Source organism: Triplophysa rosa, linkage group LG1 (genome assembly GCF_024868665.1).
Source record: "Triplophysa rosa linkage group LG1, Trosa_1v2, whole genome shotgun sequence".
In the NCBI taxonomy this organism is placed as follows: Eukaryota; Metazoa; Chordata; class Actinopteri; order Cypriniformes; family Nemacheilidae; genus Triplophysa; species Triplophysa rosa.
The window spans coordinates 10,958,806-10,974,562 of NC_079890.1; the positions used below are offsets into that span (position 1 = coordinate 10,958,806).

Genomic DNA, 15,757 nt, shown 5'->3' on the forward strand with positions numbered 1-15,757 from the left:
TTGCTGATCAATACTTGTCACTTAAAGCAAACAACTACATCTAAACCTTCTCAAATTTTCTCATTCTTTAGCAAAACAAAAGTGTTTGTATTAAGAAAACGATTGAAAGAGGAGAAGTGACTTAATGATATAAAAAGAGTCAAGAGCCCAACTAAAGCAAACACTGATCACAATAATGGTGATTTGATGAAGTGCAAAATTGTGGGTGTGTTTTGGTGGTCGAAAGGACATCAGTGTGTGGATGTCAAGTGGATGTCAAATTTTCGACATCAGTCTGATTTGCATTTTTGACCTGTTTTTTTATGTCAATTTGAAGTCAAGGTGCCCGCTGGCGCTGGGTGGGCTTATCCACCCTGTCTGACATGCTCTGCGGAGCTGAAAAACCTGCAATACATTTATTTGAAATGTGCAAATACGTCTTTTTGGAAGCACTTTGAGGCCCAGTTTTACAGACAAGGCTTAGCTAAAGCCAGGACTATGCCTTAGTTAAATTAGGATATTTAAGTCATTTTTAATGAAATGCCTTAGATAAAAACATTACTGGTGTGCATCTTGAGACAAAACAATGGCAATTCCATATTTTAAGCTATGTCAGGACAATTCATTTTAAGTTAAGACAGCTTTCATTTTACTTTCATTTTAGTCTGGGACTAGTCTTAAGCCTTGTCTGTAAAAAACCGGGCATGAAAGTTCAAATTATTATCACCAGCTCAACAGGTGCCCCACACACTAAAGGAAGTATATGTAAATGTGTCTGTTTAGGTCTACATGTGTATCCAATGCTTTCTTTATGTCTTCCAAGTCACTCTGCCCTCTTTAGTGGTCTGTTTGACAACACACTACGGTGTATGTGCATGTTTTCATGAAAGACTCTTTTGAGCAACTGACCTTCCTCTAACCTTAAAAGGAGAGCCCATGAGAAAGAGATAAGTGAGGTGCTGTGAATTAAAAAACTGGAACAATCTACCGACGGGGGAGAGAGGCAAACACAAACCAGAGGAGACAGGAGGACCATCACACCCTTGTGAGGACACAAATCTCATTAAAATGGCTGCCGAGTGCTGACATGATGGCCAGCGTTGACTTAAAGCTCTGAGATGCATGATCAGACAAACGCCAGGATATATGTGTGTGTGTGTGTGTGTGTGTGTGTGTGTTCACAGGTTTGTGAGGACCAATTGTTATCTTTACAAATGTAGTGATTGCTTATGGCAGTTGCCATACCCTAGCATTCAGACAAAACAGTGGAAACAAAGTGTGCATAATGATGCTCATTAAAGATAATCAAAATATTTTAGACTGCTGTATATTTTTAGCATGGGTGTCGGAAGCATGTGTATTTTACAGTGTAAAACCAGCACTCTCACACCAACAGTATAAATGGTGTAGTGAGTAAGATGCATGACAAGTAGTTTTGTCACTATCACGATGCAGGTTCGAATCCCCCTTTAGCCAAACTCGCTCATCTACATTTTCACATATTAGATCATACAGGCATTTATTTTCAACAAAATGAAGAAACTATTTGAAAAACTGGCTAACAGGTGTTTAATAATAAAGTTTATACCACGGGGCTGTTGAATGCTTCAATCTGATTGGTTGACAAACGTTCTATGGGTATGCATTAACTTTCAGTTAATCGCACACCTATGAAGGTGTTCCAGGTCTGCTGACTGCATGACAGTTCCATATCACTTCGCCAAGAAACATTCCAATATTTCAATTCCAATTTTCCAATATTTGAACAATGCCCTGTAGTGTGGTAACAGTGGTACAGTATAAGCGGAATAATTGACTCCGGTCCGTTCAATTAAATGAAAGTTTAATAATTTTAATAAATATAATTATTTACACTCTATTATTATTGTATTTAATGTATAATGTACAACAATAATTTGTTTACCTTGCTGTTTCGAAACAGAATGGAGTTTATATGGACTGGACTCTGAATGAGCAGAGTGGAATGGATGCTAAAACGCAGAATGGAGTTTTATTAATTAGGCATACCTCAAGTGGAATGAATTTGATTGACGGCGCTCCGAAAAGAGAACGACATATGGCAATAAATTGGCAATCATTATTTTTTATTTTAACAGTCACATAACAATTTTAAACGGTATGAGGGTAGGGGAATCTATTAGTCTCTTTGCATGTTTGTGCATTCTTTCAGTTTCGTGGATTCTTGTACACATTTTGTTGTTAGATATGATGTGGAATAATTTATGGTTCCGTGACTTTGGAATGTTGTTGTTGGCCACAGGAAATTTTGCCATTCCCTAGGTTTTGGTGAAACGCCGCCACTGAAGCATATAAAAAAATAGCGCAATACTGTGAATACATTGAAAAGCTCACAAATCGGCCTAATAATGTTTTGCTTTAAATCTAATAATGTCATCAACAGGTTTTTGTAAGTGGCGGTTTAGAAAATATCATAATCCTAATATGAAAACATCTATGAGAGTTGCTCACTGATTTAAGGTCCATGTGACTCTGCACACAAGTTTGTGAGAGAATCCTACCTTTATCATTTCAATCTCTATCCCTTACATCAGAACATCACACGGCTCTGATCTAAGACCACTAAATGCCTGGTTCAGCAGACCAAAGCCCCCCCCCCCCCCCCCCCCCCCCCCCCCCCCCACAAAAGCTGATGGAAATGACGTGAACCAAGAGAAACCATCAAATCTGACCTTTTGACAAAACTACCTTTTATCTCCCATCTTAATGCTTCCATAACAATGCAACGCACATACACACCATAGCTCCATCCAAGCATAAACAAATCCATCAAATTCCTCTGAATGAACAGATTCCGGGCACACAGAAAAACAATATGCTGAGGTAAATATGGTGTACACAATCTCAGCATTAGATTACAGTGAAATCAGCAACACATGGAAATTCAAGAGCCTGTTGTCCAACTCTCTCTCTGGCTCAGTCCAGCCCATCTGTTACAGGGCAAGAGACCATCACACATACACACAGTTGTGTGTGCACCTACACTCATATGCTTGGGTTTTCCATCCAGTGAGATCACTGACTCTATATGCCACTAAGGCATTACACACATGCTCACACACACTCATATATCCTCTGGTGACAAGGACTCCTGTCTCTCCATCTTCAAACAGTCCATTGAAATCAATAAGAGCTCACTGATCGACTGCTTCTGTATGAATAATCGAGACAGGCTGTCTGCTGCCAACACAAGCAAAGCAGAAATGACGTGTCAATAATAATACATATGCTTTTGAAGACACATATAGCCTGCTCGGTGCAAAACAGAGAGTCCAACATAAACACTGTTAATATGGCATTTCAGCACTTTCCAATAAGTTTTCACTACATCTACACTAGTAACAAATCAGCACAACATAAGGATCGTCACAGTTGCTAACATACACAGCTCCTAAATGACATGCCATATCTGCTATTCGAGCAAGAGAGAGCTCAGCATACCCCATTCACAGAACAGAGAGCTTCTGTTTTCTCTCAATTCTGCTATCCACTAGGTTTGGAATGGCCACACCAGGATAGCATATAAATGTGGCCCATTCTTTTCGACTGTGTATGTGTGTGTGGTAGCTCTTGCTTCGACCTCTCCTCCCATCTGATGTTCAGTACATCAGTGAACCAGCAATTCCTCTTTGATAAATGGTGCTAGGTTTATGTTCCAATGTGTGTGTGAGAATTAGAAAGACAGAGCTAGATCGGATACAAAGTGATTATCTGACAATTTCTCTTTTTCTGACGTCACAAAACACTTTCAAATATTTTCAAGAACCACACAAGCTGACAATGTTTCAAACAGGTGTTACTCAGGAATAGAAGATAAGCCAGAGATATTAATCTTTTTTACTGCTTGGCGTATTAAAATGGGTCAATGGGTATGTTTCATTTTTCTCTACACATAATGTGTGAAAGCAGCATTCGCGCGTCCCCGTACTGCCCCAGTTCAAACGCGCGCGGATGAAGCGCCTGATGCTCGGAAAAGCAGGTGCGTGCAGAACAGGTTGCTTGGACAGTACAATACACACATCAAATGACAAAAATGATCATATCATTTTCCCAAAAAAGCCAAACAATGATATCATATGTGTATGTATATGTATAACATGCAATAGGATACACATGATGTGTTTAACCTGTGCTGGTTGATTCTAACTAAAAATCCTACTGAATAAAAACAAATCATTTTCGTTGAAACACTACAGACTTCATTGATATTATAACTCATAAATGTTCTTACCTGGGTATGACCAGCAGGCAGAAATCCGCGGTTAATTTATAAGGAGATCTGTGGGTATTTCCTCGTTTTTTCTGTTGTCAGGGCAATTCCATCAGCATGAGCTGCATTTTCTTATATGCAGACACTCTGAAAAACCCTACTATATTCTCCGTTGTCCGAGAACAGCTGTAAATGTTTCACTATTTCTACTGACATCGGAAACATTAAGAATAAAACGGTTGAAATGAAGAACTGCGTACGTGCGCTGCTCGATTTACGCAAAGTATAGGTTACGTAAATTAAGTCTAGCTGAATTTGTCCTTTGAAATTGGTGTTAGCAGACGACAGCTTGTCTTTCCCATCCCAGCATATCGAAGATTAATTCGCGTCTTGTTTTTATCTTCTAAGTGTCTAACCAGCATTGTCTTGACATATATTACTATTTTCAGATAGTCCCGGTAACCAAAGCTGATTTTACACACTGACTTGAAGTGAATCTATCGGCATCCTTAGCATCTCAGTCCTGCTAGGTGGTCATGGTGCTCACCATCGGCTCCAGTGCTCCGAGACAGCGAATGTTACAGCGGTCCCGTTATTCCGGGAGCCTTAGCATTGGAAGAGATGCTGTGCTTTTTGATTACCCGTCTCTCTCGCTCTCCTCGCGCGCGCGCGCTCATTTCGCTATCTCTCTTTTCTTCCTAGGCGCGCTCACGTTCATTCCGTGACGTTCTGTATCCAAGTCGCTCTGTCGCTGTGACAACGCGCGCATTCCACACACCGGCCTCTCAGCATCCGCGCATTCCTTTACGATGCATTTCGAAAGTAAACGCTTCAAGCAGACGACCATATTACGACGTGATGTTGGCCGCGATGCTCTCAATACACCAAATGTGAATTTTATTACGAAAAAAACACGTTAGATTTCTCTCTCCTTCCTTCAGCACGAGGTCATCTTCAGCTCTGCATCACGATGACGTCAGGACATATTAAAGTGGCAGAAGCACCAAATCCATCACTGGCTTTCTTTCACGGTTCAGACTGGTGTTTTATATCGTTCGTTCGTTATGATGGAAACATGCCTTTTTTATGCTAACATCATATTTTTGCCACTAATAATCGTTGGTGTCAGCAAACAGTGCCATTTGTGCTAAAGATTTCAGGAACATGTTAAGGCTCACCTTCGACTCTTAACATTTGGCATTACTGGAGCACTATGAATACAGTGCTGCTATACCAAGTACTATCATTAACAAATTATAAAAATATCTTTAAAGTTGTAACCCCATTCACACAGACCGCTGATCAAAGAAAATTGCCAAAAAATTGCCAGAGTGCCTTCTGTGTGAACACAAACGCATCCCGGATTGATCCGAAAAGTGATTCCGGAAATTGGACCTAGTAACATTAACGGGATCAGTCCCAGAAAGCACCCTGTGTGAACAAAAGGCAGAAACAATGCCGTAAAAGCCTTGTAGTGATGACACACATCTACAATAAATCATAAATAATTTGGCTATGAAAACAAATATAGTTAAGCGAGTAATTTTTGTTTGTTAGTAAATCGAAAACTAAAAAATAGGCCTACTATTTGTCTTTAGCCTAATCACCAAACTTAAAGGCGCAGTTTTTGATTTACAGCAGCCACTAGCGTTGTACTATAGATTTGCAACGAATCTCTCAGTCCAGACATGACGGTGGCCACCACAGTACAAAAAGAGGAGCTAGGACCTGTGTTAATATTATAAAGACTTTCCAGCAGAGACGTGTTAGGACCAGCAGTACTATATAGCGTTGAATAGCGTTGTCTGCTTCTAAACGCAGTTTAAACTTGAAATTACTTTTATCAAAACTATTAACATGAAAATGCACAGCGCTTCAATAAACTTGATCGCTTACCAAACTTTAAAACACAGCTGTGTGCACCTGCCTTGCTTGTGCTGCGCTGCGGTGAAGCCCTTAAAAATGAAAAACCACCTCAAACGAACATAAAAACGTTTTTGCGAATTAAGGGTTTTTAATTCGAAATTTAGCGTTTCCATCACTCGTTTCTGATGCGAAACTTCAAAATGCTTTTAAAACCATAGTGATGGAAACCCGCTTAATATAAACATGATGATCATATACCGACCTAAGTGTTTATTTATGGTTTTTATAGCATTATGTGCAATATGCTTTAGGTCCTATTAACGGGGTTTTCATTCGATATATATATTCGAGATAGATTTACCTCACTATTGAGGTCTTCGGGGTCGTTTAATGTGAAAGCAGCAGTATATTCAGGGAATGTTCAGTTATACTTCACAAGAATGTTGTGAAAAGACTTGAATAAGTTGAAGCATCCACTTCATTATGAAACAGATCTTCTGAGGAGAACTTAATGTAGGCTGGTCTCACCATAATTTGAACTGAAGCTGAAGACAGCAGGTGTGTCTAAATCTGTTAAATGAATGGAAACATCTGCTGTGGGCAGAGGAGGGACTCATTCGTCCTGCTTCTCGCAGCAGGAGGGGGACACTTCTGGCCTAACTTGGTCAGTATCACACCTTACAAGTCCATACACTCCACAAACAACAGAGGCAGTTCCCTGAACTTTTCACATACAACAATCATTTATCTACAATACAATACCAGATCCAGCATGTGCTAACATAAATATAAAGGGACACAATAGTGCAGTGTGTACAGGAATGTACGTACAGGACCATAACGGTGAACTTTGGCCTCTAAGGTGTGAACACTAACAATGCTTTCAGTTTTACAGACATCCTGTGATATTCTAAACATGACCTCCCAAAGCTCTAAACCTTTCTCTAATCTATATCTTTGAGGAAAATTATAATTTTTTTATTTGGAAAAATAATTAAAGCTTAAATTGTTCCAGGATAACTGTGGGAACTGTGTCATTCTCTATACTTGTGTTGAAAAATCATGTAGTGACAGTATGGCTTTTTTGCCAAAATGTTTTTACAGTCATGCAATGACTGATTATCAGTGAAAAAAACAAGGAAAAAACATGAAGGACAAGGGGAAGAGGATGTTAGATGGATTTAAATGGATGACATGAAAGGAGCAAATAGGTTTGGGAGGCAATATAAGGTATGGTTGACTGTGATTTATACTGCTCAAGATGGTGACAAGAAAGAAACTACCCCAGACAGAAACAAAGCTGCCTGATGTCCCTGAGACATATTACCTTTGTTTCACATGTCCACTCTCCTCTGAAACAAGTGAGGGGGCAGAGTGGGGGGAGGTTGACAATTCTCAGTGGATAAGGATCAGCCATCAAAGGTAATGGGCCACACAGACAACACTGACATCTTTGCACAGCCAGAGTTAATGTTGTCAAACAATCTCTTTTATATTTCTTTTATATTTGCAACACACACAAGCAAATAAACAAGCATGCATCACACACACATACACAATTTTTGCCCATTGGGGGGGTCATTGCAATCAGAAAGGAAATCTAGGTATCAGCACATTCGATAAAGAAATATTTTATGTAATGGTCTCTCTCTCTCTCATGCAGTGGTACTTTGATCTGTCTCATTCTCTGTAGTGACCAGAATCTTTGAAGTGTCTTATAAGATTCTTCAGTGATGTCAGAGATGTTGGGGCAATGAAAAGCTGAGGGACAAATGGACATTCACACAAGCATACATGTTTACAAATGACTGTACTTGTATCTATTTAACTGTGCACAAACGCATACATACAGTATACATCTATTTTTTATATATATATAAAAAATATGATAGTTCTTGAATAAAGAAAATGTTTTATTGTGGGCATAATCATATTTTGATGATTTCATTTTTGATCAATATCATCTGCAGCAATAATTATTAACAAATTTTTATTATTACATTTTTGTTCATCATATACTGTAGAGAGAATCGTCCCTATTTCCTAGGCATTGATATTGAACCACTGTTGTGATTTAAACCTTATGCATTCATTTCTCACTCTTTGAACAGAACAACCTACGTAGGGACAACTTGAACATTGAAGTTTCCTTATATATTCCATAACGAGGTTCACACACTCTGTGTATATCTGTGCATAAAAAATAGCTTTTATCTTGCTTGATAAAGTCCTCAAAGGGGTCAGGTCAGACTGAAATGTACCATTAGTTCTCTTTTCATAAAGAGGGTGTAGCCGAATCTTTGTTGCTAGGACTATGAGCATAAACATTCAAAAAGACTGCAGCCTCACTAGCTGATTTTAAATTTGCAGTGTTCAACATTGTTCCCTTGTTCACTCATTCATTATTCCCTATAGTGAATTACATTTAAGTCCACTGAAAGAGAAGTGAATGAAACTGTGTAAGCAAATTCGGTAAATACCGTACTGTTTTGGACATTTTGATCATGAACATCATTCCTGCCCTTTAACATAAATGTGCCCTTAGATATTGTGTTGTGCAGTAAAAAACATTTTCTTATTGTTTATTTGACACATTTATTGTATTAGTATGTATTTAAAGGTCCAGTGTTTAATTTTTTGGAGGATCTATTGACAGAAATGAAATACAATATACAGAGGTGTATAAAGACCTTATATAATGAAGCGGTATGTTTTAATTACCTTAGAATGAGATATTTCTATATACAGTACATACACCGCGGGTCCCCTTACATGGAATTCGCCATGTTGTTTATACAGTATAGCTCTAAACGGACAAACTGGTCTACAGAGCATGTAAATATGATATCTCCTTCTGCAAAGTTGCCGTATAGTGCTTCGAAAGGGAGGGGTGGAGTACGCGGTTGGTTACAATTCTCCACATTGCTCCTTTAATTGACAAGAGTTAAAAACAGTGCTCTGGAAACATCTGATGTTCTCTGAAATCATACACTGCACTCTTAAGAAAAATGGTTCTAAATAGTACCAAAAAAAGAGTTCTTTGGCTTGTAACAATACCAGAACCCTTTTTATAAGGTTCCATAAAGAACCCTGCCTTGAAAAGTGCTATATAGAACCTCAGTGGCGCTATAAAGAACCCCATCTTTATCAGAAAACAGGAGGGGTTTTAATTTAGTTATTTTTATTAATTAATTCATTAATTTTTTTATAGATTTTATGATTTTCTATTTCCATTTTACCTTATAAAAACAATAAGCAAGACATGTAAATCAAGTAATATTTTTACTTCCTACTGGTCACATCATTACATGTCATGCAACATTCAATATATTTGTACATATTAATACCTTTCACAATTTTGCATTGTTGCAAAGCTGCTTTACAGAAAAAAAAACATATTAGCCCTAAACAGAGACATAGGAAAAAGTAAAGAAATAAGTTTTAGCCCATTTTAGCACAAAAGCAGTAGAATTGTGAGAACAAAAATGTATAGAAATAAAAGTATATACAGTGAGGGAAATAAGTATTTGATCCCCTGCTGATTTTGTAAGTTTGCCTACTTACAAACAAATGAAGGGTCTATAATTTTTATGGTGGGTTTATTTTAACTGATAGACACAGAATATTTTAAAAAATCAGGGGGAAAAAATGTTATATAAAGGTTATAAATTGATTTGCATTTCAGTCAGTGAAATAAGTATTTGATCCCCAAGCAAAACATAAGAATTCTGGCTCCACAGATTGGTTATGTGCCTATATGGACCACAGATTAGTCCTGTCACTTTAAGAAAGTACTCCTAAATCAGCTTGTTATGTATATAAAAGATGCCTGCCAACAGAATCTGTATCTTCCAGTTCAACCTCTCCAACACCATGGTCCAGACCAAATAGGTTTTAAAGGATGTCAGCGACAAGATTGGAGACCTGCACAAACCTTGAATAGGCTACAGACAGAAGCTTGGTGAGAAGGAGACAACTGTTGGTGTGATTATTTGGAAATAGAAGATATACAAAATAACTATCAAATGCCCTTGTTCTGGAGCTCCCTGCAATATTTCCCCAATGGGGTAAAGATGATCATGAGAAATGTTAAAGATCAGCCCAGAACTACACGGAAGAAGCCTGTTAATGATTTCAAGACAGTTGGGAACACAGTTAGCAAGCAAAACATTGGTAACACATTGGTAACACGCTATGCCACAGTAGACTGAAATCCTGAAGCACCCGCAAGGTCCTCCTGCCCAAGAAGGCCCGCCTGGCTCGTCTTAAGTTTGACAATGAACATCAAAATGATTCAGAAAAGGCTTTGGCGAAAGTGCTGGCACTGCTGTGAGACCAAAATGGACTCCTGTGTTTGGAGGGAGAGAAATGCTGACTATGAGCCCAAGAACATCATGTCTACAGAGAAGCACAGTGTTGGAAACATTCTGCTTTAGGGCTTTTTCTCTGCTACAGGTATACAGGATGACTTCACCGCATTGAGGGGCTGAGGGACGGGCCCATGTACCGTAAAATCTTGGACGAGAACCTCCTCCCCTTAACTAGGTCACTGAAGATGGGTCATGGATGAGCCTTTAACATGACAAAGACGCAAAACATATTGCCAAGACAACCAAATAGTGGCTTAAGGAGAAGCACATTAAATGTCCTAGCCAGTCTCTAGACCCTAGTCCTATAGAACCTCTGTGAAGGAGGCTAAAACTCCAATTTGCTGAGCGACAGCCAAGAAACCTTAAAGATTGACAGAGGAGTGGACTAAATGTATCCGGACACATGTGCAAACCTGGTGACCAACTATCAGAAATGTCTGACCTCTGTGCTTGCCAACAAGGGTTTCTCCACAAAGTACAAAGTTATGTTTTGCTTGGGGATCAAATACTTATTTCACTGACTGAAATGCAAATCAATTTATAACCTTTATATAACATTTTTTTCCCCTGATTTTTTTTAATATTCTGTGTCTATCAGTTAAAATAAACCCACCATAAAAATTATAGACCCTTCATTTGTTTGTAAGTAGGCAAACTTACAAAATCAGCAGGGGATCAAATACTTATTTCCCTCACTGTATATAACCAGGAAAATTATAAAAATACATGATTACTATTTAAAGTTAACTGGTCAGCAAGATTATACAGCAAGCAGTGCAGCCAAGAAGTCAGACAGGCAATAAAATGATTTAGTCTTATATTGTTTTCTGTGTTAAGTGGCACATCCATTATTTTTAGTTTTTGAGTTTCTGACCAAACAAAAGTAGGGTCTGGCATGGGGCTCAAATTTGCAGGCCATGATCATCGCAGATTCCCACCACTTTCCATCTATGGCTGTGGTCATCATCCTTGAGCATCAGGCCGAACCAGAGCCTGAAGATGAGACATGGAGACAAAACAAGCTGATCTTAGTGTAGAGGTCACTCTCATACAGTGGCTTGCAAAAGTATTCATCCCCCTTCATTTTATTCACATTTTGTTATGATGCTGCCTTATCTTAAACTACTTTAAATGATTATTTTTTTTATATTAATCTACACTCCATGCACAATAATGCCAAAACAAAAAACTGATTTTTGACAGCTTTGCAAATTTATTAAAAATAAAAAACAAAAATAAGTACAGCACAAGGTCCAGTGTTGGGGGTAATGCGTTACAAGTAACATGCATTACGTAATCAGAGTACTTTTAAAGTAACGAGTAATGTAACGCAGTTACTTTATAAATGTACATATCAATACTCAAGTTACTTTGTTTTTCAAGTAACTTGAGTTACGTTTCAGTCTAATCATTGCTTTATATGAACATTTTTTAAACTGCAAAAGTGAAATTCTGAATTAAAAGTAGTGTAGACATGATCGCTCATGCTTGCGCAAAAACAGTCGCTAGTCAGACATAGGCAGTGTTGCCATGTCTGCAGTGCTGCAGTGTTATGGCTTCATTTTTGTTACGCAAATCTGGCAACCCTTGACACAGCGATGGGAGGCCTTAGCTCAGATGCGGAGCTATAGTGTGGCTGCACTCGCTACCATGGACAAAATGCCGGCAAATGCCGGTCATGCTAAATAGGCAACTTTCAGATCGTGAAATTAGCGCGAGTCACGAGTCGCAACAGCAATCAATTGTCCTGCAAATGCCGGTCATGCTCACTAGACAACTTTCAGATCGCGAAATTAGCGCAAGTCATGACACGCAACAGCAATCAATGGTCTCATGCCTCGTGAATGTAAACATAAGCTGTGTTCGACTGTTTGTGGTGCTGCACGCACAGATCTGCAGATTTAAATCGGCATGGTCACAGTTAGAAGACGGGTTGGGGAGTGGGCGGAGCACGGGAGAAAGAGAGGAAACAACTGTCACCTGTTAGTCTCCTCACCAAATACCAGCATATATACAACATAATATGTTAAATGTAATTTTCCCCTCAAAATAATATTATTAGTAATATATTATATATTAGATTAATCATAATTTCGTATAACACTATCAAGTTGTTTTGGCTCAACGAAGTGCTCAGCAATGCAAAAAGGATCTGTCATATCCCTTATATATTACTTTTTTAAATAAAAAAACACCCATATTTGCCGGCCAAAAATCCTCCTTTTCCCACACAGTGTTATACAACTGGAAACGACTCTGCCATCCCAAAAGCTCACCATGTTGTGCAACTAGCTGCGCTGTCAAAACAAACACAACAAATATGGAGAGTGACACCGAAGTTAGCAGTGTCAACAGGCAGAGCTCTCATGAGGTGGAGGACTACTGATCAGAAAATATTTGAAATGTGTTTTTTAAAGAAAATAAAGATAGACTGTGTTATAGACTATATAGGATTGTTAAATGCATTACAGTGTTAAACACTAAAGAACAGCAAAGTCTGGAAAGCATGAGCATCAGTTAGGTGAGAAAAAGTAACGCAAAAGTATCGCAAAAAGTACTTTCAGTTGCTTTCCACAAAATGTACCCAAGTACCATATAGTTACTTTTTTATAGAGTAACTCAATATTGTAACTAGTTACTTTTAAAAGTAACTTTCCCCAACACTGACAAGGTCATATACGAAACTCTGAAATATTAATAAATAAACCTAAATACAAGTTGTACAACATACTGCTGAGGAAACATCAAGATAATGTGCATGAAAATATTTTAGAAAAATGGTTTATGGAAGTTCAACCAGTAGAAGTAAATAATGATTGATGCTAGGATAATATTGTTAATATAATATTTGTTTAAAATATTAAGTAGAGTATATACATATTAATTATCCTAAATAATTGGTAAAGCAGATTCCCATAAATGATATAACCATATAATATCTTAAATTATATAAAAAAACATTAAATATATGATTAAGAACAGTCTGAAGCTTACCCGTGGGGTGTATCAGTCTGCAGGCACCTCAGCCAGGACTGTTAAATCAGGACTTTGATCCAGGACAAACAACCAATCAGGAGGCAGCTTCTAAATAACTGATTTACTTTAAACCAAAAAAGGCGGGAATAAAGAACCCTTTCACAATACAAAGAACCATTACAGCTGAAAAGGGTTTCTTCAGAAGACATGGTTCTAAATGGAACCTTTACCATCATTAAAGAACCTTTTAAGAACCATAATTTTTTAGAATGTGGGTAAAAAAGTCAATGTAGGGATTGAAATCAGACACAACTAAAATGGCTGACAACCAATATAGTGCACTATTATAGGAGAGTTTCAGACACTACCGGCATTACAGTTTACTTATAATTTTATTGTGAAGAACAGGCCTTCATTTACATCCATACCATATGACATTCACAATCTGGATCCCAGCACAATTACAGTCCAGCTGGATGAGAGAGGGACCATAAGTGCAGGGTCACCTTGAGGTCAGCAGCTTTCTAGAGATGGTGTCAAGAGTCATGAATTGAGCATGAGTATAGGGTTTAAGATCAAGTGTTATATTCCAATGAAGGTGTATCAGACTGGGTTCTCCAATCATTTCGTCACCATCCGTGAATGTTTTCAAACATTTTTACCACAAAAAAAAAACATGGCATTGCAGCACTGAGATTCTACGAATGGCTCTCCCACACACAAACCAATTGTTTTTCTTTATGTTTAAAAAACGAATGGTTCCATAGAACAACTCTCTCACCTCCAGTCACGATTTCACAAATGCAAAGCAAAGCTTAAACAACAGGGTGGTACCACATTACAAATGCACTTTACACACACAAAGAAGTCAACACGAACCCAATAGAACGCATACAAAAAGAATTCACCAACTCTTCATGTGTTCAAATGTGTGAGCATCACACTTTCTTATCAACACTTGCGACTATATTTCTCTTCACACCCTGGGTGTTGAAGCTTCACAGATTGGTGATGTTGGTGGTGGAAAATGCTATCTATCTTTAAACATTAACTTTTGTTTAGAGGTTTTCATTACCTTGCTGATGGCAAATTTGTTTTATTCAGACAACTGACAGCTCTCTCCTCAGTGCCTCCAAAATAGCATTTGAACTGCGTGGTGACACCTGTCAAAACTAAGAATGTCTGATAAGTGTAGCAGCGTCTGTCACGACAGGTTCAGCGCTGCTTGTGACATACTCGAATGGAATCGTATGTTTAATGAATGTAAATTGTCCTCCGACAGATACAATTAGAAAGTTGCCATGGCATTACAGCGACATAAATATGTCAGTGCATTTGAACCTTAAGTGAATAAAGTCTGGATTCATACTGAGTGAAGGACAATTTATAATACAATTATATCATTAACTAAGATGTCGAGCAAATGTAAATGTCAATGATGTAATTGTGTCTGAAACTGTGATGTTGTTGAGACATATTTGTACAGTGTGGTAATGCCATTAATTTTATGTGCATTTGTGCTACTCAAACTAAATTTTCAGAGTGGTGCTTGTCTAGTAAAAACAGCACTTTTGGGGCACTGTGAATAGTTTAACAAATGTTCATCCAAGGCTGAGACATTAAAAGAAGAGGACTCACATCTATATACCCTTTTCCCCCATGACACCCCCAAACGAATTACTAGACTAACGTCCGTTTCAATGTGCACAAACGGTTCTCTGCTGTTTTTCTAGTCATTCATTTAAAGCAAAATATGAACTTACATACTGACAGCTCTTATAAACAACGTCAGCATACCATCCACTGCTTGATAGAGGAATGATATGACTTAGTTTGAAAGATGATGGCAGTGTTGTAGTCTCGTCAGGGGCAGTTCTAAGGGCCAGTGCCACTGTGTCAGCACACTTGGAACCCCACTGGCCCCCCTTAATCAGGAATCGTTTCTGGAATTTCTTACCACAACCGAGCAATTTCGGGTGCAATGCACAGTTGGTCCTGCGAGTGGCAGTAACGATGCTTGTGTGCCAAAAGGAAGATTACGCAAGCAAGACGCAAACAATAGGCTTGTTCGAGTTGATGCGGCGCCGCAACATCTGACAGGCGATGACATCAAAGTACCTCGAGAGCGATTCGAAAGCAAACTTTTTATCGTTTTTCGAATTGCTCTCGCATCATATTAAAATACTGACCTATATTTTCCGGTGTTGCGCGTGTTAAATCTACATATACAGTAAGCAGTCGTGACTCGTGCCTATACAAAGAATCAGCTGCTGCCAGAGAACGTGTAACACACTAAAGAAATTTTATTTGTTAATGA

The 15,757-nt window shown here is 38.3% G+C and overlaps 1 protein-coding gene across 2 annotated transcripts in view; it reads right to left on the reverse strand.

The window, feature by feature from the left end:
* nlgn2a (neuroligin 2a) overlaps positions 1 to 5,163 on the reverse strand; it is a 351,369-nt gene extending 346,206 nt beyond the window's left edge. For both annotated transcript variants that reach the window (XM_057337672.1, XM_057337666.1), the window contains exon 1: positions 4,250 to 5,163. The gene's annotated coding sequence lies outside the window, so the exon portion shown is untranslated. The remainder of the gene's footprint in view (positions 1 to 4,249) is intronic.
* Positions 5,164 to 15,757: the final 10,594 nt, after the last annotated feature.